Raw genomic sequence first — 22,902 nt, 5'->3', positions numbered from 1 at the left:
TTATGTGTTCTTAAAAGCTTGGAAATACAGCTTAGAATCTCTCATTTTTTAGGAAGGACAGTATACATAGCGTTAGTAAACTAACTTAAAAGAACCCTGAATTAGGGCTTTTACAAATCTCAAGTTTCTATCTGAAAATAAAAGAAAATAAGGACTTTGGGCAAAGGTACATCTTGAGCAGTCATCTGGCCCATCCCTTTACATTATGCAAGCCAGACAGAAAGGTATGAAACCCATTTGCAAAGTCCCACAGAAGAAGATCTTGGCATCCTGTTCTAGAACATGGCCAACACTTTAAACTGTTAACTATTAGGAAATATATTTTTATGTGTAACCTAACTCTTTCATGTTGTAATTTAGCTACTATTTCAAATAATATTTTGGATACTTTGGATTTTCCCGAAGGCCTATCCTATTTCTTTATGTACCCCCACCCTTTTCCCCCCACACAAACTTGTGCCATTTTTTACTTGAAATTTCGGATGCCACAAATTTTTTTAAATGAATTTAAAAATCATTAATTTACAAAATGACCAGCAATAACCCCAATATGTAAGACGCTATTAAGAATCGGTCTGAGGGGCACCTGGGTGGCTCAGTCGTTGAGCGTCTGCCTTCGGCTCAGGTCATGGTCCCAGGGTCCTGGGATCGAGCCCCGCTTCGGGCTCCCTGCTCGGCGGGAAGCCTGCTTCTCCTTCTCCCACTCCCCCTGCTTGTGTTCCCTCTCTCCCTGTCTCTCTCTCTCTCTGTTAAATAAATAAATAAATAATCTTAAAAAAAAAAAAGAATCGGTCTGAAAAAGAAGATTAATGGCCAGTAGAAAAATAGGCAAAGGGCATGAATAGGCAATTCACAAAAGCAGAATCTCAGCCAATAAACATGAAAAAATTATTCATGCTTAACAGTAAACAAAGCAATGAAAATTTAAATAGGGTACTTTTCTATTACTAGATAAGCACAGATTAAAAAGAATTATAATGTCCAGGGTTCATAAGAGGGAAAAGCTACTTGTAAACACGTGGAACAACTTTCAAGAAGAGGTTTGAAAATATATATCAAAAAATTTTTAAACATAAATTTCCTTTGACCGAGCAATTTCACTGTTAGGAATTAATCCTATGGAAACAATCAGACAAATACAAGTATAGGTTTTAATAGTAAAAAAAAGGGGGGGGAATAAAAACCTAAATTGTTTCAAAAGGAGAAGTGGTTAAATAAATTAGAGTATAACCATACAAATGAACTATGATATAAATCATTAAAAATAATACAAATAACTATTTACTGGTATTGAAAGACTATGGTTTATTTTAAGTTAAAATGAGATTGAAAACATCATAGCATGATTTCATTTCGGAACAAATTGGGAATGACTACACAATGTCTGGATGATATGTACCAAAGAACAATTATCTCTGAGTAATGGGCTCACAGATGATTTTTTTCTTTCTTCTGTAGAACTTCCTATAGAGTCTGCACGTGTGTTAGTTTGCTTTCAATCAATGAACACACATTACTTATAAAATCAGTTAAAAAACACAAAAAGCTATTACTATATTGGAAAAAATCCTTAGAAAAACTTAGACATTGGTTGGGTGAATTTGTAAGAAGTTTGAAATAGCAAGTTGCAATGAAAACACAGCTTAAGAAAATATGATCTATGATTATCTCCATTACCTTAATAATAGGAAAGAAAAATACATAACAATAAGCTACCAGAGTGTATGCAGGTTATGTCTCTATGCTGCTAATATAACTGGGTGAAAATTTAAAAAAAATTTAAAAAAAGCATTCAAATGATTGACTTCATAACATAAATACCCCTGCTTTTAGGAGAAAAAACAAATCCTTCTCACCCTTTTTTCCTATGAATAAGCCAATAAGCTAACAGCCAAATCATTTTTTTCTACATATTCTAAGTGATCATATTCTCATTATTGATTTTTCAGTCCTATATTTAACCTACAACTAATATAATGAGATATCTTTCAAAAGGGCTTTTTTGTGAATAGGGCTTCTGTATAGCTGAAGGTCTCCTATGTAGTGACAGCTTTCCCATTACTGTGGATCTGGGAAAGAATACTGGGTTTCCTACTCTAAGCTGCGAGCCATTCTTTGTTTTTGACCCTGTTCAAATTACATCCAAGACTTTTTAAAATTATCAGCTATTGAATATCTCCCGTGAACCTAGTACTAGATGAGACCTCAAAACAAACTGCAAAATAAATATTATCCTCAAAAGATGGCAAACGGGGTCACAGGTTCAGTGCACTGGCCTGAATGGCAGAGGAACGAGCAGTAAACTCTGCACTCTCTAAACCCGACAGCACTGCATCTTTATTTTTTTCCTCTTCTTTTTTCTTTCCTTAACATCGAAGAAGCCCTTTTTCCCAATTGCTTGCTTTTTTTTCTTCACAGCATTTCCTCAGCCATTTGAAGCCCATCTTCCTCTTACCACTGAAGCGTCCCTAAGAAGCCTTTGAAAATTAACATTCCAATGTTTTGTCATTTTTCTCCCTGCCTATACTTGGAATTGAGAGTTAGGCTGTGGTGGTAGGTGCAAGGCAAAGCAGCTCAGTGGTATAGTCAGAGCCCCTGCTCCAGCTTACCACCAATGGCCTGAATCACTCTGAGGTAATTGCCCACTTGTACATTATGGTTTTCGTTGGTGAAATCGGAACAGGCGTGCCTGCCACCCTTGCTGGTTGGTTACAACTCCACCTTCCCTTAAGAATGCATGTTATCCTTCTTAGAAAAATAAAAAAAGCTGTGTCATGGAGATGTAAAAGCAGAAAAGGAAGTTAAGTGCCTCTGTTTTATCCATCACGTCTGAAAGTAAGTCTTTAGCAACCAATCAAATTGTGTTTGATAACCAGAGCTTTTAAATATCCTCAGTGGTGTGGCTCGGGGGATGGCCTAGAAGCAAGGCATTGGAATTCTGGTTGCAACCCAGAGAAAGCATTGCCATAAATGATGAGTATATGCACTGGTCATTTCCAGTCTTCTTTCTGGCTACTTTTGGGAAAATGAATGACCTCACCCTGTCCTGGCCTTGGCTCTCTTTGGTGAAGAAGTTTCTAGAAGTTTTGAGATTTCCAGATTCTTACCGCAATTTCTCTGGCTCCCCCTCTTTCCTATTCCCCGAATACCATTCCTGGGGCTTTTGTTTGTGGATGCTTTGAAATAATATGTTGAAAACAAGAAAATAAATTTGAACTTTAAAAAAATCCAAAGGGAACCAAATAGCAAAAACATTCAAACGGCAAATGTGCAGGAAGGTAGAGAAGGGAGGGGCTGGGGGTGGGAGGGGGAGATTAGAAACACAGGTACTTCCTTTACCACTGGCTCACCAGGGCTCTGGGTGAGTCACCGAACATTAATCCTGTCTGAAAAAGGAGATGCAAGAACACTTCCTTGAAGAAATTCTATGTAAGCAGATACAGTAATATACAAAACCTCTTTGAAAGATGTTCGTATAAAAGCTCCAACTATTATTTTTATCTTTTAGCTTGCTTAGCCTTCACATTTCAAGAATCATGAGGATGTATGGTGTTGACATTAAAACAAGGGGAATGTTGTTACTAATTTAGAAAATGGCTTTTTTAGTAGAGTTAAGAAGTTATATGGCAATATGAGGCTGTTCAACTTAATTAAAATAAAGTGTCAGATTCCAGTTCTACTAACATTCACAAAGTACCTAGCATGTGTTGGGTGCTACTAGAAACTTAATGAGTATAGGGTAATGGAAACTAAATGAATGTAAGACCCTGGCAAGAATTAAGACAATTGTAGAAACAAAAGAATGAAAATTAATGGGCTCTAAGTTAGTTGTAGCAGATTAAGATGCTGAAACCAGTCGTGAGTCCTTTCTGGTGAGTGGACTTAGTTAGATAAACTCAATGCTTGGTCTTTCATCTATCTGCCCAACAACAAGGGTATCGAGTGGCTATGCCACACGAGGCGATGGCCACTGAGAATAAGATGAAGTCCTTTTTCTTTCAAAGCGCGCATTCCAGTAGTGGAAGACAAAAAATAAACTAGTAAGTCAATGAAGCAACTAGATAATATTAAAGAGTAGTGAGTGCTGTGCAGGAAATAAAACGGATGGTTGAAGGAGAATCACTCGGAGAATTCTGTAGATCAGGAAGCCCAGGAAGAGTTGTCTGAGTTAAGTGACATGATGGGTCAGCTGAGACCTAAAGGTTGAATGAGAGGGAGTTAGGAGTGTAGTAAGGCAGGAAACCAGTCTTTCAAGAAGAAGGAACAGCCCATTCAGAGCCTTCAAGGCAGAATTAGGAAGAAAACTATTGCACATGGGATGCAGTGTACAAACAGGACAATGGTAAGAGTCGAGGTCAGGAAAATGGGACAGCCCAGATCATGTCAGGCTTTTGACGTCACAGAAGGGAGTGTGAAAGTTCATCAGAGTGCAGTGGGAAGACCCTGGAGAATTCTAGCAGGAGAGAGAAACAATCTTATTTACGTTCATTTTTTGAAAGAAAATTCAGGCTCCTCTGTGAGGAAGTGAAGGTAGGGGAGTGAGAATGAAAGGCAAGAGATGAGTTAGGAAGCTGTCTACATCAGCGTACAGGCTTAGACAAGCTTATGTCAGGAGCTGTGTGAGTCAGGTGAGCAAAGAAAGTGCCATGGACCAGATTCGCCATGTGATATTGGGTAGGACTGGAGCCTTGTGTGGTCTTTGAAAGTGTTCCTTTGAAAGATAATCATGTTGTCTCACCAACTGAACTTGGCGGTGACAGTCAGAATTAAAGCACAAAACAGAGGAGCCGGCTCTACTCTGGAAAAAACCACTTGTGCTTTGAATTCCTTCTGGTTCTCTTCTCCAGCTTAAGAACATTGTACCAGAACTTGGAATGTGTGTAACACTCTGCCTTCAGTTTCCTCACTATGACCCCTTGGATTCTCAGTCTCCCCGACCATTGCAGGCAAAGAAGAGGAAGGTAGGGTCGATAAGTTGCTCGTGTTAACATGGAAAATGAGAGGTAGAACTGCTTACAGAACACAGGTGCGACGTCTGGGCTTCAAGGCTGTAATCAGAACCACATTGCTTTGTAACAGGAAATCTGCGCTTCTAAGAACTGCAAAGTGGAGACTTACCAAGTGACCTAATCATGCAAAGAAAATGTCAAACTGCAGTAACAGATTTTTGTACTTTGGTCTGCCTACAGAGCAGAGGTTGGGGCCCCTGCCCAGCATAGATCACGAAGCACACAAATATCCAGGCTCCATGTTTCGGTAAAGAGTTTTGCTTAAATGTGCCAGATATTGTTAAAAATACAAAGAACCCTGTTCATAAACACCCAGTTTTCGACTGATCCAAAAGCACATGTTTATTTGTGTGGTCAGTGGCCTACATACTTTACGAATCATGTAAATAATAAAGTCAAACTGCTTTATTTGGTAAGAGTGAAATTGATGGCCCAATAATCAGACACATTTGTGAGCCGCTGTATCTGTACATACGTTATTGATGAGAAATAGTGACTGCATACATGTGAGAGAATTTACGAAAACATACTTCAAAATTTACAACTTTCCTTTGGGGAAAGAAGGGCCTTTCCCTTCTTTGCTTCAGGAACACAATTAGAAAACAGAAATTAGAAAAAAATATACATAATGGCTATTCATTAGCCATATCTCCAAGTAAAAAGATACACAACGATAGGTAAATCTGCTTCAGAGAATGTGGAAGTAACTATCCCTCCCCCTACTTGAACCCTAACCTGAAAGAAAATCAGAGTTGAAAACGTCTTCGGTCTCACTGAATAAAGGGCCCAATCATAATTAGTTTTCTGAATATGTAAATGTTTCCTTGAAATGCTTTCGCATTTGTTTTAGACCAATAGGTTATTCTTTTTGAAACCAAATGTTTGACCAAGTCACCATTTTTTTGTGTGTCCCTGCTCTTCTGTCTGTAGAAACCGGTAACCTCAGAACACTGCTCGCCTCAGAGAGTGGAGTCCAATCTACAGTTATCAGCCATTGTCAGGCAATTTTTAAAAAGTGCTAGTAGAAAAATTTAACATTCATTTATATATATATATAATATCTGCATGTATAGTCTATTTTTACATATTTACTTTTCTCAGATCTAGCCAGAGATACATTGAAATTAGCATCTAAATAGCTCAAACTTATTTTCCGATTTTTGGCAGAGCTTAGCTGGTCATTTGCCGATCTCCGCGCCTGTCTGAAAGGCAGACTCCTCACTTTCGCGCTCCCGAGTTGACATCTCCAGTTTGATCAGAGCACACTTTCTCTCCAATCCTGCATGAGAGCTCACTGCAGAGCTCACCAGACCTCTGCTGTAGAGAGATGAAAGCTAGTCGAGGAGACGAAACCTCCTGGATCTTCCTGGCCCATGTGCAAAATGGAAGTGAGTTTTTCATGCGATAGTAAACGCACAGGGCAACTTCTGTAGATCTCACCTGCGGCACACTCTCTCCATAAACTGCCGGAGACAGAGCTGACAGAGAACCCCCAGGACTGAGAAATACCGAAGGTCAGAAAGCCTGGACATGGTAAAAGGGAAAAAAAAGAAGTATGGGTCGTTCCTTGGAGATGGTCAAACTAGAAATGCGAAGTGCTCAGTGATGTCAGCGTCAAATCCACATCCCCCAACTGGCCATGCTTCTATTGCCAAGTCAGGTGTGACATTATAGTTTTTGTGAACTGCAACTTGGAGGAGGGCAGTTGGCATTGTTTTAAAGTGTAATTTTATGGGACAGCTGATTAATGGAAGTCACAGACCGGTTGAAATGATTTGAATCAACTGCACAAAGATTCTTTGGTGGTATCAGAACTAATAACAAGTAAAAGCAGGAAACAATACCTGTGATAATTAAAAAGAAAAACAAAGAAAAAGAAAATTGCAACCTCAGGTGTGTATTTAAAGAGTTCTGACTCTGCTTATTTGCAATCATGTAAGTGAACATAGCTCAGGATAAAACGAGGCCAATATTTGAGCTTTAGGTAGCAAAGTGAATTAAGAAATCTAGTTAAATCCTGATTAGAAATAATCACTACTTAAAATACTATAATTCATTTCAGCATTCAATGATATAAATTATTCTAATCTGTTTGATATCTTTTAAAAGCCTCAAAGTATACTGTTTATAACCTCATGATTTCAATAGGGTCAAACATATACTCTGGTAGGAAGAGAGATTAACGTACAAATCTGAAATTTATCATTGAGTTATATGAGAAAAGAAGCTAGTTCTTTCCTGAAAGTTAAAGATGAACAATGTTTGTTTGTTTTTCCCCAGTTAATTATAGGGTCAGCATTATCTTCACTTAATGAAAATATTTAACATAAATAATCCTAAAATATTAACACAAAACTTACTTTCACGTATGTATTGTTTAATCTATGATATTACAAAGTTATTTTCATAAAGCATTTAGTTCACTATGATCCATTATTTTATTTGAGATATTAGGGTGATTTAGATTCATTTATCCCTAGATCCAGTAGATATGTTTATAAATATTATCTTTATGTGAGTTGAGGAAGCTAGAATATGAGTTCTTGCCATGAAAAGGGGGCTGGAATAAAACCAATCTCAATAAATTGAAGATGAATGGTTCTACTTATATAGTTATCAGTTGTCTTCTTTCCAAATGAGATCTAAAGGAATAGCCTGTTTTACTTCAATGTTTATCCTCAAACAGTTTTGATTACTTTCCTTTTTCCATTTCTACATTCACACTTCTAATTTAGATATTAAGAAAAATAAATGATTTGCTTCTACATCATTGTTCAATCTTAGAACCGGTGAATGACCCGCCTGGATAATGAGTGGTTTTTCCATTACTGCCAAGCGTCGCCAACGACCCTTACCCTAAACCTATATCAAGATAAGGGGCATTTGTGAAATAAACAATGGGGGAGAAAACAGGAACAATAACTTGTCTTATTTTTACATTTATTTTGTGAAAGGGGGACTTACTTGCCTAAAAGATATGGCCAAGGTTTGGATTTACTTTTGAAAATATAGAATCATGTTTTAGACTAGATTTTGCAAGCAGAATGGTGTTTCTTGCTACTGAGTCATACTGTCTGGGAGAACTAGAAAGGATTCTTTATATTTGCTGTTTTTGTGTTTGAGTCTTCTAAATTTTCTTTCCCAAACCAATGGAAACATACAAATGTTGCATTGTAAATGCACACAATGGTGTGAGCTAACCTGAAATAATATGACTGTTGTTGACTGTGATTTAAAAAAAAAAAAAATTTCCCCCAGCAGCTGCTTCTGACTTGAGTTTTGAAACATTATTTCCATACACATCCATGAATTATTTAGAATTCCTTAGTTTGTAATTCTCCTCTTCTCCTGCTAGCCGTAATGCTGATTTTAAACCATTGTCCTGAGAAAGATAAAGCACATACAAGACTGAATTTCACATAAACCTCCTATTTATATAAATAGAGTTCTCTATTGCTTTTACTTTTCAGATTAACTTAGTTGTTCAGTAAGGCGAATACATAGTTCATTCAAGTTTTAATGTGAACCAATAATGTAAAATGAGAGTTTAGGTAGGTATAGTATCTATAAATATAAATAAAGAGTAAAGAATAGTTTTGCATTGTAAGAATTGTACGTGGAAACAAAAAAGTCTCTAGCTTTTACATAATTAAGAGTCATCAAGGATGATTCAGCTCTCTAAAAAGTTTCCTCACCCATATTTTTCAAGCTAATAAAAGTTTTACTCTAGTATCTTCTTAAAAATATACAAACACCTAATTTAGAAAAGCATTCTTTATTGGTATGTGACAGTCTTGATTTCTTCAGCAAAGAGAAAAGCATTACAATATTGCTTTCTATCTAAAGAAAAAATAACAAACTAAAAAACTGACCAACTGTCAAATATTTCCAACAAGGGTGATCACGTAGAGTCTATACATGTTGTAGACGAGCTACTTGGAAGAGGAAGGCAACACCATTTGCGTGGAACGACATGAAAAAGCATGTCACAAAATCTGTCTTTCCAGATCAAACCTAGCTCTCTTTACTTTCTCTTTTTACTCTTGCCCTTTCTGCTCTCCTCTCTTTTCTTGGTCTTTTCTTTTCATAAATTTCTTCATGTCCCAGTGAAATTCCAGTCTCCTCACTGTTCAATTCAAACAGAGCATCTAGGACCCAGCCGGCTTTCCGTTTGACTTGAATTTTCATTCAGATGATTTGCATCCTATAGACACAACACAATTTTTCAAAATAAGATCTGGCAACATTCAATGGTGGGGTTCAACTGCAGATGCCAAAAATGCGAGGTGCTGTGATGGAGTTTTATAGTGTCTAGTGGAAAAACTTGTAAGTGGAATTCTTTCTCCATCAACTTTCTTACATTAAACGGATCAATTTTTAAAAATAAACTCAGGTTTATGGAAGAATCATCAAACACCAAGGCTTGGTTCCTTAGGGCAAAGCGTCTCAGTTAAGACACATTTTTACAATTTGCTTCTATTCCAAACGTTTGATCATTTTACTATGTTTGAGGGAGTTAAAACTTCTCTTCTGATGCTTCTTGCATTCTCCAATAAATGTTGTTTATAAAAACTGTAAACAAATCTGACTGAATACATAAAATTACCATCTAGGAATATAGCCGAAAATAATCATTTTCAAAAGTATTTAAATAAAATGTAAGGTATTACAGATTCTTAGTAGAAAACATGTTTTAGAAATCTGTCCTGATAGTCCAGTTATAAAAAAATATTCTAGATATATTTTAATAACACACCAGATTTCTTAATGACAGAAGTTAATAATATGTAATAACATAAAATATATTAAAACATTATTAAAAATATGCAGATTTTATTTTAAAATTGTTAATTAAATTTTAATTTGCATTATATTTTTAAGTCAGCAAATTTTAAGGAGTTCCACGATATTTTGAAAATGAGTATTGACATAAATATGAATTATTTAAAAGGACATGAGCTTCCCTGATGGCTTTAAAAATCATTTTAAGAACGTTCCTAACTTAATAGTTTAGTGTTATCAATAGTATTAAAATAATTTAAATTTAAACTTACATTAACATTGTTAGATATTTTAGTAATTTAATTTAATTTAGTAACTTAATCTTAATTTGCCAAGTCAAAAATATTCATTTGTAAAAAAAATTGTTAGTTCTTTCTATTGTGGAATGAAATAGTATGATATTTTTAGGGATATAATATTAGTGTTTTTTCTTAGTAACATAGACTGGTGTGTATCCCCTCCTCATTCCGTGGTGTGAGCACAAACAGGAAGCATAAAATATATTTTTCTAAACCAGTTTGAAATCTTTTTTCAAAAGCTGGAGCATATTTTGCATGTATGACTCTCAACTGTTTGTTTGTTTTGTTTTTTGTTTTTGGACAGGATATAGTAGTAACTTCCTACAATTTTAACTCATTTGAAAAATATACTTATTCCAAAAACCTCAATGGCAAAAGATAAAACCAAGAATTATTGACACATTTAAGAAGGAAATTTGAAAATTGTAAATGCTTTTTGCAAGGAAGTTTTGCTTTTTCCCCAAATGTTTTTGCAAATAATGTAGAGCTCATGATAAACAAAATATGTCTCCCAATAAAGATCACATATTAAATAGGTAATTAACCCAATGTGCAATATTCTCCACCTCTTCTAAATTATTTGGAAATACTTTCCAATGTCAAGTAATAGCTCATTCATTTATAACTTTATAATGTTTAGAAAATGATAATGCGCTTTTAGCCAAGAAATTACTTAAGTAAAATTATATGACTTGTGACTAACACTTGTGCTTTTGTTTTTAAAGGAAAAAATACAGTTACGTACATTGTTGGGATGTATTTATAGAGCATTTTTATTGTTAAGTTATGCTTTTAGAGCTTTAGGAACATTTGAGAACAATAATCAGTAGTGTGTAATGGTATTGTTAGTGGAGTCCTTTCTATTGAATTTTCAAGATGTTGTAAAATGAGATTATGTGAGTAGCACCTCTGGACACTTTTTCCCATCATTGTGTTGGTATCAATCGCTGACTTCCACCATTTCTCCGGGTATTAAATAGAAGCACTGTTTCCCACTGCCTTGATTGGAGGGTTTATAATACATGACAGAACTGATAACCCTACTGAGATTAAGCATTGTAACATTATGAAAGCTACATGAAACCTACAGCTCCAGAGAGTGTCTCTAAGACAGACGTGAGAAGGTTTAAGACAGACCCGACAAGGTGTACTTTCATTTCTTATTTTAACAAAGCACTTCTCCCCCAAAGCCAATCTGACCCAGAAAGATAGTGAGCAAGCCTGCATTTCCTTTAGCTTCAGCCACCCCGTCCGGCAGCCATTCTACTGGAAGAGGCAACATTTGCCAGACGCGGATGCTAATGCCTCAGTAGAAAGCGTGGCACATGATCACTTACTGCATGCAGACAGATTGCCAGCACACACCGGATCAGTTTGCAATTGGCAGGACTCAGCATGGCTGGAAATTGAACTATGTATGAAAAAGGGTGTCTATTTCTGGCTCTGCCCCTGCAGTAATCTATAACTATGGAAAAAAGCTTCTCAGATTTGTTTCTTAGTTTCCCACACACACAAAAAGAAAATGAAATTTAACAATCAATCATTGACTCTCTTTTATAAGGAGCTATGGAGATCAGATATTAAAGGATCATAGTCTGATAGAACTGAGGGTGGCATATCAGTTCGTGAGGCCTGGCTGCAGGGACCAATAGAGCTACATCCAACCGCTGGAATTTTAAGGATTTTTAAGAATCTTTAATCAACGGCAGCCACTCATGACCAGAAGTACAGAAACGGCATTCCCTCTCCTCTCCACTCCCTGGACTAATCTTAAGAAGGCAGCTGGCTATCTCAAAGTAACCCTGGAGAGGGTCTGGTCAGCAGTGAACTGCTACCCTTAACTGAATTGTTTTTTTCATATCTTTCCACCTCTGATTTACTGTCCTTCCTCATATTACCCCTCTTCCAAATTCAACCAGTCTACCCGGTGTTTGCACAGACTGAGCAGTTTAGTCCCCATCCAGCTTCCATGAATGGCTGCATGGATTCTGGCTCAGGAATCCTCTTTCCTCTGTCAAAACGTGTTACATTTCATTTTGATAGGGAGGTATCAGCAGACCCCCTGGAAAGAAAAAGCTAAGGATTGAGTAGCTGGTGACAACTAAATGTCATTACCTGCCATATAACATACAAGGGTACTTTTATTTTACCAATCAACGATGTCTTAATCCAAAGGAATTATTTTCTCCTGGTATTTTTTCTAGAGACTTACTTTGGCTAAAACACAACAAAACAAAAAAACAAAACTCAAATCCAGAAATTTTCAAAGGGGATTTAGTTAACTGCAACGTTACAATGGCTAGTGTTAGCCTTATGTTATTCTGAGCTTGTCGAATCATACATGAAGAGTTCTGTTGAATTCTGGGCCCTTCATTCTAAAAGAATTGGCAAATCATAAGGTATTCAGATGAGTATGGAAGAATAGGGGAGAGGTCTGAAAATCAAATCGTGTTAGAACAATTAGAGTAACTGTGGACGTTTTGTGACAAGAAGACTTGGAGACGATGCACCCTCGAAACCCAATGAAGTCTTCATGTGATGCTCTAAACAGGGAAAGTTTAGAGTGAGGGTTGATAGTTCATATTTAGCGTGTTGTTTAGCAACTTTTCACAAGCCTACCCTGACTTTCAGGAAATTAAACGAAACTGGCAGAATTACCAATCTGAAGATCCACAAGCTAAAAAAGAAACTCTTGAGGGATGCCATCTCCATGGTGACACTGTAAAGTCCAGAAGGCCTCATATACTGGAAGCCATTTTGGGGGGTCAGGGTCCCAACAGGTCTCTGGGTTTAAGGGAGGAATTAGACTCGCTCAGCATGGCTCCCAGGGACCACAGAAGTTGCAGGATGAAAGATACAGTTCTGTGTATAGGAAAAAAAAAATTATTTCCACTGGATCTGTTAAAAATGAGTACATTCTTCTTTATGAGAGTATTGGAGACAGGCATCAGATGATTGCAATGAACAAAATTCCACTCTAGCATATTTGTTAAAAAGTAGATTCTTGAAAGAAAAAGAATAAGGAGTCACTGATAGAACTCAACTGCAGACAATGCAGTTAGTCTTCCTGGAAACCAAAATAATGTCCGGTATCTCCTCTCTCCGCCTCTTTCTTTCCAGAACCATGCAGTCTCTTCCCTCTCTTTCTCTCTTTAAATTCCCTACATTCTTCTCTGTGCAGAATGGATTGATCCTTGACATTTCTGGTTTCTGTGACTCCATCATTTCAATTTGCTTGCAGCCCTAGCTTGCCACAGCAACTGCTTTATGAACATCCCAGTGTTTCCTTAGCATTCCGGAATCCAACAGCATCTCTATCATTTTGGGGTCTTATAGTTCAAATTCTTCTAACAAGATTTTGTTGGAGCCTTGGGGCCCTTGGGTGGCTCAGTCAGTTAAGTATCTGCCTTCAGCTCAGGTCATGATCCCAGGGTCCTGGGATGGAGCCCCATGTGGGGTTCCCTGCTCAGCGGGAAGCCTGCTTCTCCCTCTCCCTCTGCCCCTCCCCCCTGCCTGTGTGCTCACGCTCTCACACTTTCACTCTCTCACTCTCTCTCTCTCTCAAATAAATAAATAATCTTTAAAAAAAATTTTGCTGGAGGCTCTTGAGTCCAGTTTTTCAAACCTAATCCAATTTGTTGTGCCAAGTGTGTTGGTTCTACCAGTTACCAGTATAGTCAAGGCTTTTAGCCAAGTGCTGGGACAGGCAGAGAATTCTTTCAGAAGGGAGTATAGATAATCAGCAGTGTTTCTAGGGCATGATAGTGAGCTTCCTCCTGCTAGAAGTGGAACAGAGAGTGAATAATCATCCCCCGGCACGTCTGTAAGAATATATACATTGGGAAGTTTACCTAAAAATATCCTTCCAACTTTTAAGTTATCCTCTTATAAACTTCAACATAAGTAGCAGATTTGGGAGGGAAATTTGTGTGCATTCTTGGATCACAGCGACTAGATGACTGACCATTCTCCCCTTTATCCGGCTTCGTGTTCTCATCTTACTATTTATGCCCACCATTTAGCCATTCAGCCATTTGTGACGACACTTTTTCTTTCAACTCCCAAATCTCATCCATCAACAGGTCCTGGCAATTCTATCTCCCAAATAACCCATTGTTCCAGAGACTATTCATGCCACCCTAGTCCAAGTCACCATTATCTCTCACCTGATATATTTCAAATGTCTCCTAACTTGTCTCCCAAGGTCTTTTAACCCCATTTTCCATCCTGTAGCTGGAGCAACTCTTCCAACCAATTCTGATCATGTCGTCCCATATTTAAAACAAGACTTATCAGTCTCCAAGTTCAAAATCAAATAGCCTTCAAGAATCTACATAGTCTGAGTCTTATTAATCTCTCTGGCCTCATCATATACTACTTTGCTACTTGCTCTCAGAGCTCCAGTCATATAGTTTACTTTTAGAAAGTGGAAATATACCAAGTTTTCTATCCCCTCAAGACTTTTGAATTTGCTACTTCCCATACCAGGAACACTTTGTTCTACCACCCTTAGGCTAGATAACTTCAACTCAGCTTTCACATTTGAAATTAAATATTATGTCTTCAGGGTGGCCACCCTAAATGCTGAATGGCACACCGTTACTGCTTTCTTGTAACATTCAACTCGTGCAACGTCTGGCTTTACCTCAGAGTATAAGGGACACCAACTAATACTGTCCCGGCAATGCTTGACCTTCACTATAACTCAATAAACACTTATGGAGGGTATGAATTAATGGTAAGTTTAGATCTCATACCAGGCATCCTGAATATGTGAAATTCTCATTGTCTTACATTTTCAGAGATGAAAACTTCACACTTCTTAAAATCTATGACCATGATTAGGGAAAGCAAGACACTTGGTGAAAACTCCTAAAATCAAGAGCATGTTTTTAAAAGTGTTAGATTATTTCTTCACTGAAGGGAAAAACAGTAAAAATTTTATGTGGGTTATGTTCATGGCGTTTACATTCTAGTAATATAAATATACAAAAATAGACAAAGAATGAAAACACTGAAGTGTTTACCCAAACTTGGCCAAATTTTGTAAGATTTCAAAACTTCAGGAGTTGGAGCAGTGTGAGGAAGAAGAGACAAGAATGACCCCCAGACTGACCAAAGCCCAGAGTCCAGCACCTCCATCCCGCCAACTGCAGCCACCATACCCAAGAGAAAGGCTGAGGTGAAGGATGCCACAGGTGAAGCCAAGGTGAAGGATGAGCCGCAGAGAAGATCTGCAAGGTTATCTACTAAAACTGCTCCTCCAAAGGCAGAGCCCAAGCCTAAAAAGGCCCCTGCAAAGAAGGAAGAGAAGGTACCCAGAGGGGAAAAGGGGAAAGCTGACGCTGGCAAGGATGGGTATAACTCTGCAGAAAACGGAGATGCCAAAACAGACCAGGCATAGAAAGCTGAAGGGGCTGGAGATGCCAAGTGAAGTGTGTGCATTTTTGATAACTGTGTATTTCTGGTGACCATACAGTTTGAAATATTATTTTTTTATCAAGTTTTATAAAAATGCAGAATTGTATTTTACTTTTTTTAAGCTATGTTGTTAGCACACAGAACACTTCATTGTTGTTTTGAGGGAAGGACAGATGTCACTAATAGAATATTCCAGAAGCTAGTGGGGGAAAAACACCTTTCCCTTCTAATTTTGAGAAACTTCCTCTTAGTTCTCAGAAAGAGGGATTCGTGGATGTTGACACATTAGCCACAATGGCACAAATGCTTTGGAGTGTGGAAAAGCTAAAATTTCTTTTTTATGTCCCCTTCTCCCTCCCTGCCTTCAGCAGAGACTTGACTCCCTTAAACCCAGAGACCTATTGGGACCCTGACCCCCCAAAATGGCTTCCAGTATGTCAGGCAATCTGGACTTTACAATATCACCATGGAGATGGCATCCCTCAAGAGTTTCTTTTTTAGCTTGTGGATCTTCAGATTGGTAATTCTGTCAGTTTAATTTAATTTCCTGAAAGTCAGGGTAGGCTTGTGAAAAGTTGTTAAACAACACGCTAAATGTGAACTGTCAACCCTCACTCTAAACTTCCTCTGTTCAGAGCATCACACAGAGATTTCACTGGGTTTTAAGGTGGCTTTCTAACTTTGGTAGTCCATTGAAGAAGGTAGTTTGAAAGTTGTTGTATACTGTTAATGATTGTCTGCCCATGTCCTGCCTGAAATACTATGATTATTTATGAAAAATATCTTTAGTAAAGCTGGATACAGTTTGGCTTGGAAAAAAAATTTTTCTGAAGTTGACCTATAAAATAATAGTGTTTTCTCTCCTAGCCACTAATTTCCTACAGAAAATCCTAGATGTTGCATAAAACACAAGAATAAGACTTTGGATAAAGGCTGAAGCACAGGTTGATATAACTTCTTTGTAAATTTGCCATTACAGACGTGTATGTCTAAATAGGTTAATATTATTTGAACTGGGATAACTTAAACATTTCAAAGCAACAGGAAGTCTAAGATTCTCATGTATCACACACCGAATAATTCTACCAAAGATGTTTACAAGGAATAAGTTAATTTTGGTGACCTTGCCTCTCTTCATTTCCTCTAATGACCAGGGTTTAAGCCAAGGAACAACAACAAAGCTGGGTGGCAGGGAGATCATGGAGAGAACAAGGTACCTGACAGTCCCCACATCAGATTGGTCAGGGGAATACGTGAGAATCTAGATGCCAAGAGTTGAAAAGAAACCATGGAAAATGGGGTGATATGATATCCCTTTTAATTTCTTTTGTTTTTATTCCAAGGGATTCTATGTTGGTGCAAGCCGAACAATAGACTCTGCAAGAGCAAAGTTCACAGCACAATAAGTGCTCCAAAATGGATGTTAATGCAAAAGGAAATCAGGCCACTTAGAAAACAGAATGTTGCCTTTTGTCTTAAAATTCAAGCCAAATTTAACTCAGAGAAGACAATTCTGAGCAGAACAGAGTCATATGGCTTCTCACATTGGTTCAATGAGAACCCTTAAATATGTCTAACAAAGGTCATCAATGCAGTATCTGATAACACTAAGATGTTGTCAGTCGACAGATCTTCTGACAATTCATTCATGTATTTAAAAAATATGTTTTGGGTGCCCACTGTACACCAGGCACAGTTTGGGGCACTGAGGATAAGAATAGAATAAAAGAAACCCTAACTTTAATCTCATGTGGAAGATGAACATATAGCACACAAAGGCATGCCTAATAAATGTCGGATGGGGACAATGCTATAAAAGAAAATATAGAGGAGAAAATCTATTTCCTCTTACAATAAGGAGATAAAGAGTGCTGGGAGGTGGTATTTATGATGAGATTGGAAGATATGGCTTGTCTGTTAAGGTGACATTTATGCTAGAGAGGAGTGGGTCAGGAGAAGCATAACCAGAGAGGAGCATGGAGAGGTAGCTGGAATTCAGATCAGGAGGCTGCTATGGACTATGTTAGGATAGTGTGGTAGCTTTGACAAGAGTAAAAGGGGTGGTGAAAGTAGTCAAATTCTGGAGGAAGAGAGAGAGAAAGAGAGAGAGAGAGATGATTGGCAGACATTATCTATTTATCATCTATCCAGATTCAAAAATAGAATTTTGGTGCTAGATCACTGCTGTCCAGTTGGTCTTGAAGACCTCATCAAGGATGATAAGGAGAACATCAATGATCCCGGACTTACAGTAGTCATGCAATTGTTAAAATATCCACACTTTTTTTTTTTTAGATTTAATTTATTTATTAATGAGGGACAGAGAGAAAGAGAGGCAGAGGTAGAGGGAGAAGCATGACCTAAGCTGAAGGCAGACACTTAACTGACTGAGTCACCCAGGCATCCAAAATAATCACTCTTAATAAACTTAAATAAGGTGTTGTTGTGATAGGCAGCCTCTAGGATGGTCCCCAATGATCCTCACCTCCTGATATCCATGCCCGTATGCAATTCCCTCACATTGAATCATGGTGACCCCTATGCCTAATAGAACACTTCTGTAGTGATGGTGTGTGACTTCTGAGGCGAGGTTATTAATACATCGAAGCTTCCACCTTGTATCTCAAACCCACTCTCCCTGAGGGAAGTCAGCTGCCATGTCTGAGGATACCCAAGCAGTTCTATAGAGAGACCCTTCAGCCTAACCCCAACAGCTAGCAATAATTTTCCAGCCATGTGGAAGTGAATATTATAACTTCAGTCAAACTTTCACCTGAGCGCAGACCTGATTGACATGCAATTGAACCTCATGACGATTCTAAGCCAGAGACCACCCAGCCAAGCCATTCCTGATTTCAAGACCCAAAGAAACTGTGGGAGATAATAAATGTTTATTGCTGTTGTAAGCCACTAAATGTGGGGAGTAATTTGTTATGCTTGATAATTTGTTATAATAGATTTGTTATAATAGATATAGATATAATAGTATATAATTTGTTATAATAGATAACTAATACAGATACCGATAGAAAGCAATATAATAAAAGGTGTTTGAGAAGTACTGAGAAAAAAGTAATTATAAAGACCATCAAATGGTATGGTTATTGATATGAGCAAGAGATGTGAGAAAGAAAATAAAAGAAAAGATTCGCCAGGTTCATTCACCACTTAAAAACTAAGGGTGGAAATAAATGAGTCTTCCTAGCAACATCTAAAGAGATTGTCAGCTCCTGCAGCCAGAAGATGGAGAAGGTGAGGATCAGGCCTAGAACTTAATTATAAGAGTAACAAAGCTCCAAAAACGATTCAATTTTCAAACACGGTTGGTCTGCAAGGCCAAGATCAGGATCCTGTTGGGATGCAGTGGGATGCTAAGACTTGGGATAGGGATTATTAAAGTACCTTAAATCCCAACATCATCTTTAAGCCCCACCTGCCATGTTTAAGTCTAATACTTCTCCCATGCCTGAAAATGATGCAAAGGTCTCTACCTTGTAGGACAATCCATCCCCTCTCAGGATCTACCTCCTGCTACGCCAACAACTAAAGTTGAGCCTCAGTATTATCCAACCAGGGAAGAGCTGGGGTATGCTAAGGGACGAAAGAGTCTATTTTAAAGACATGGCAGGACCTAATCAACAATGTACCCATAGGTACAAGACGGGATCCTGAGGATGCTGGATTAAAGAAGGTGGAATACAAAGTTGGATAAGCCAAAGTATATTAATATGGGAATATTCTACCATTACACAGGACTTAACACCCTGGCACACAACCTTGGGAAATGGAAGTAATATGCTGTGAAGATGGCTATTGGAAATTTGTTGATAGGGCCCATGCTAAGCGAGGCACATTTACCAGGCTATTATGGCAGACAAGGAAGAAGGAATTAAAATGGCCAAGAGAAATGGGCATGTTATTTTGTGGGAAGGCCAGAGGACACTATTTCCCAAGATGATAAGGAATGCACAGGTCAGAGGGGAAACCAGCACTGCTGAGCTCAGTAGTGGCTGTCCTCTCTAGGTCATGCTGATGATAAGAGATACTCCTATAGAACTGTGCTCCCTGATAACAATGGGGCTAATAGGAGACAAAATTATAACAGAAACAAAGTGGGATTAATTATTATAACGAGCACCAAGGTTATGAGGCAGCTGAAAGTGTATTTAACAGTTATTGAAATGTTTGTTTTTCACCTTTTTCCAAGTGAATGGTGTAAACTCAGGTTCAGAAACTGGGCAAAGCATGTATCCTAGGGAATTACAATGGATATTAGAAACTCAACTAAGTAGTAGCCCCACTTGTAGTCACTATGCCATATATGGTATTTTTGCTAAAGCAGATTAATAAAGCCTTAGGTATATTGAATATGACCATTGATCAAGTAAATGTATTCTTTTTTAATTGTATCAGAAAGGAAGATCAGGAACGGTTCACATTCACTTGAGACAGACAATAGTATATATGTACAGTCTTGTCCTCCCCAGGACTATATTAACTCCCCCGCTCTCATCAGAGGATTGCCTAAAGGAGCTGAACCATATAAATACTCTGCAGAAAATCACATTGGTCCAACATACTGATGATGTCATGTTAAATAGACAGAACGATCAAGAAGAGGTAAATATGTTGGACATTTTGATGAGCCACATGCATTCCAGGTTGGAGATAAACTTAACGAAGATTCAGAGATCTGCTATATATATATTAGTGAAGATTTTGAGGGGTGCCTGGGTGTCTCAGATGTTTAAGCATCCAAGTCTTGATTTTGGCTCAGGTCATGTTAGGGTGGTGAGATCGAGCCCTGCATTTGGCTCCACGCTGGGCAGGGAGTCTGCTTGAGATTCTCTCTCCCTCCTCTCTCCTTCTCTCTCTCTCTCAGATAAATAAATAAATTTTGAAAAAAGAAAAAAAAAAGATTTTGAGATGCAGTGATCTGAGACATGTCAGAACTTCCCACCCAATATAAAGGGGCAAATTACTGCATCTAACACCTCTCACCACTAAGAAGGAAACAAAATGCATTGTAGGCCTCTTTGAGTTATGGAGGTAGACTATTCTACATTTGGGAATACTGCTCTGATGCGAATACCAGGATACACAAAAGTTTGACCTCTTTGAATAAATCCCGAGCAGGAAATGGTCCCATAGAAGGTACAAGTTATGATGCAAGTGGCCCTGCTTTTTGGGCCACATGATGCTGCAGACCCTATAGTACGAGAGGTATCTGTGGAAGGTAGAGATGCTATATGAATTTTATGGCAAACCCCAATAGGAATATCACAATGTATATCCTTGGGGTTCTGGTGCAAAGCAATGCCATTTGCAAATGAGAATTATATACCTCTAGGATACTAGCTCCTGGCATGCTATTAGGCCATAGTAGATACCTGGTCATGGTATATAAATTGACCTGGTGATCAGAACTGCCTACCACAAACTGGCTCTTCTAGACTCACCAAATCATAAGTTTGGATGGCTCTAGCAGCAATTTATTATAAGATGGAACTGGTACATCTAGGGTTGTGATGACAAAACCAAAGGGCACAAAAAAACTACATAAGCATGTGGCCTGACCCCCCCATGGTATCCAACACTTGTACAAGCATCTCTTCCTTAGCTCATATCTATGATCACATGGTGATAGGACGGAAGTCCTTTACAACCCAGTGAGGGAGGAGAGAAATTGCTGAAGTAGGTTCATGGATGGATTGGCTCAAATTGTTTCTACATGCCAAAAATGAATTACAACTATACTACTGCTTCACTAATGGGAAGTACTGAAAAAGAGTGGTAACAGGAAATTCTCCTATTGAGAAAAGCTCTGAGCAGTGAACCTGGTCACTTTGGTCACCAGATTACCCACTTTGTATGAAAACTTAAGTAATCCTGATTGGAAAGTATGCAGCCTTGTAACTGAATTGATTGGTTATTTTGGAACCTGACAGAGAAAGTTCAGCAAGTCAGGAACAGGAAGGTTCAGGAAAAAGGAACAGGGATGGATTAACATGAGTAGTCATGAAGTATAAAGATCTTTGTATCACATAACATCACTCAGAAGACATTTGCCACAGTGAGCGTCCTAAACAACAAAGTAGAACTATTCAGTCAGTGGACATCACCCCTCCTATCATTGGCAGCCCCAGTTCTTGCACAATAGATTTATGAATGGAATAGCTGATGGGAAGAATGGAGGTTCTGCATGGGACCAAAAGCAGGAGCTCTCCTTCAGTGAAACTGACCTAGCTACTGCCACCCCAAATATCCAAACTGCCATCAGTGGAGACCAATACCAAGTCCCCTCTATGGTACCACGTTTCAAGGAGAACAATTTTGGTGGGAAGTTGATAATACTGTATCTTTTCTACATTTCTACATTGAAGAGGGCAGCAATTAATCTTGAGCAGAATTAACAAATATTCTAAGTATGGATATGCCTTTTTGGCTTGAAGGCCTCCACCAGCACCATTAGCTGAGGGTATACAGAGTTTCATCACCAACACGGGATCCTATGCATCACATTGGACTAAGGGACACTCTACAGCAAAGGAAGTATGGCACTGGCCACATGACCATGGGATACACTGGTCATATCACATACTGCACCACCTAGCTGGCCTGATAGAATGATGAAAGAGTGTGTGAAGGGGTGAGTTTGGAGATCTACACCGTAAGGATGGAACACCATCCTCATTCATGCAGTATATAGCCTAAATCTATGATCATTATATGGTGCTCTGTCTTCAATACATAGAATACCTGAGTCCAAGATGCAAGGAGGAGAAATAGGAGTGGCCCTACTACCATGACTACAAGTGACTTGGGAAATTTGTGCTTTCCATACCTGTAAGTTTAGAGGCCCTGATTCCCACAGGGGAGTGCTTTCACTAGGGAACTGCTGGTACCTCGTCACTTTGGGCTCGTCATGCCAAGAGACCAGCAGGAAGATAAGAGATGACTTTGCTAGCAGGGATAATTAACCCTGATTATCAGGAAGAGAGACAGTTGCCATCACACGAAAAGGGCAAAGAAGAATATGTTTGGTACTCATGTGATCCACCTGGGTGTGTCTTGACAACCCTTGCCAACTTTGGTGGCAAGAGAAGTTAAATAGCAGAGACTGAGAAAGGCATGGTGACCATGAGATCAGAACTCTGAGATGAGTCCTAAGAGATGAGAGTCTGGGTCATTCCCACAAGATAAGTCACCCAGAGCAGCATATGTCCTAGCCGAGGGAATTTAAAGAGGTGATAGAGGTGGGGGGTGATGACTATCAGTGCAGCCTCAATACCAGCTATAGCAGGAGCAGCTGTAGCTCATTGTGCTAACATTCTTCTTCTCAGTTTCTCCAGGAAAACATGTCCATCAGAATCAGCAAGGAGCTACTCCCA

At 38.5% G+C, this 22,902-nt stretch overlaps 1 pseudogene; it reads left to right on the top strand.

Annotated features, from left to right (window-relative positions):
* Positions 1-6,539: 6,539 nt before the first annotated feature.
* Positions 6,540-15,541, top strand: LOC114209012 (non-histone chromosomal protein HMG-17 pseudogene; annotated as a pseudogene).
* The last annotated feature ends 7,361 nt before the right edge of the window (positions 15,542-22,902 follow it).

This window comes from Eumetopias jubatus, unplaced genomic scaffold, assembly GCF_037043125.1.
Source record: "Eumetopias jubatus isolate StellerSeaLion01/CBP00866 unplaced genomic scaffold, mEumJub1_p1.0 scaffold_1, whole genome shotgun sequence".
NCBI lineage: Eukaryota > Metazoa > Chordata > Mammalia > Carnivora > Otariidae > Eumetopias > Eumetopias jubatus.
This window is presented reverse-complemented; position numbering and strand designations above follow the sequence as displayed.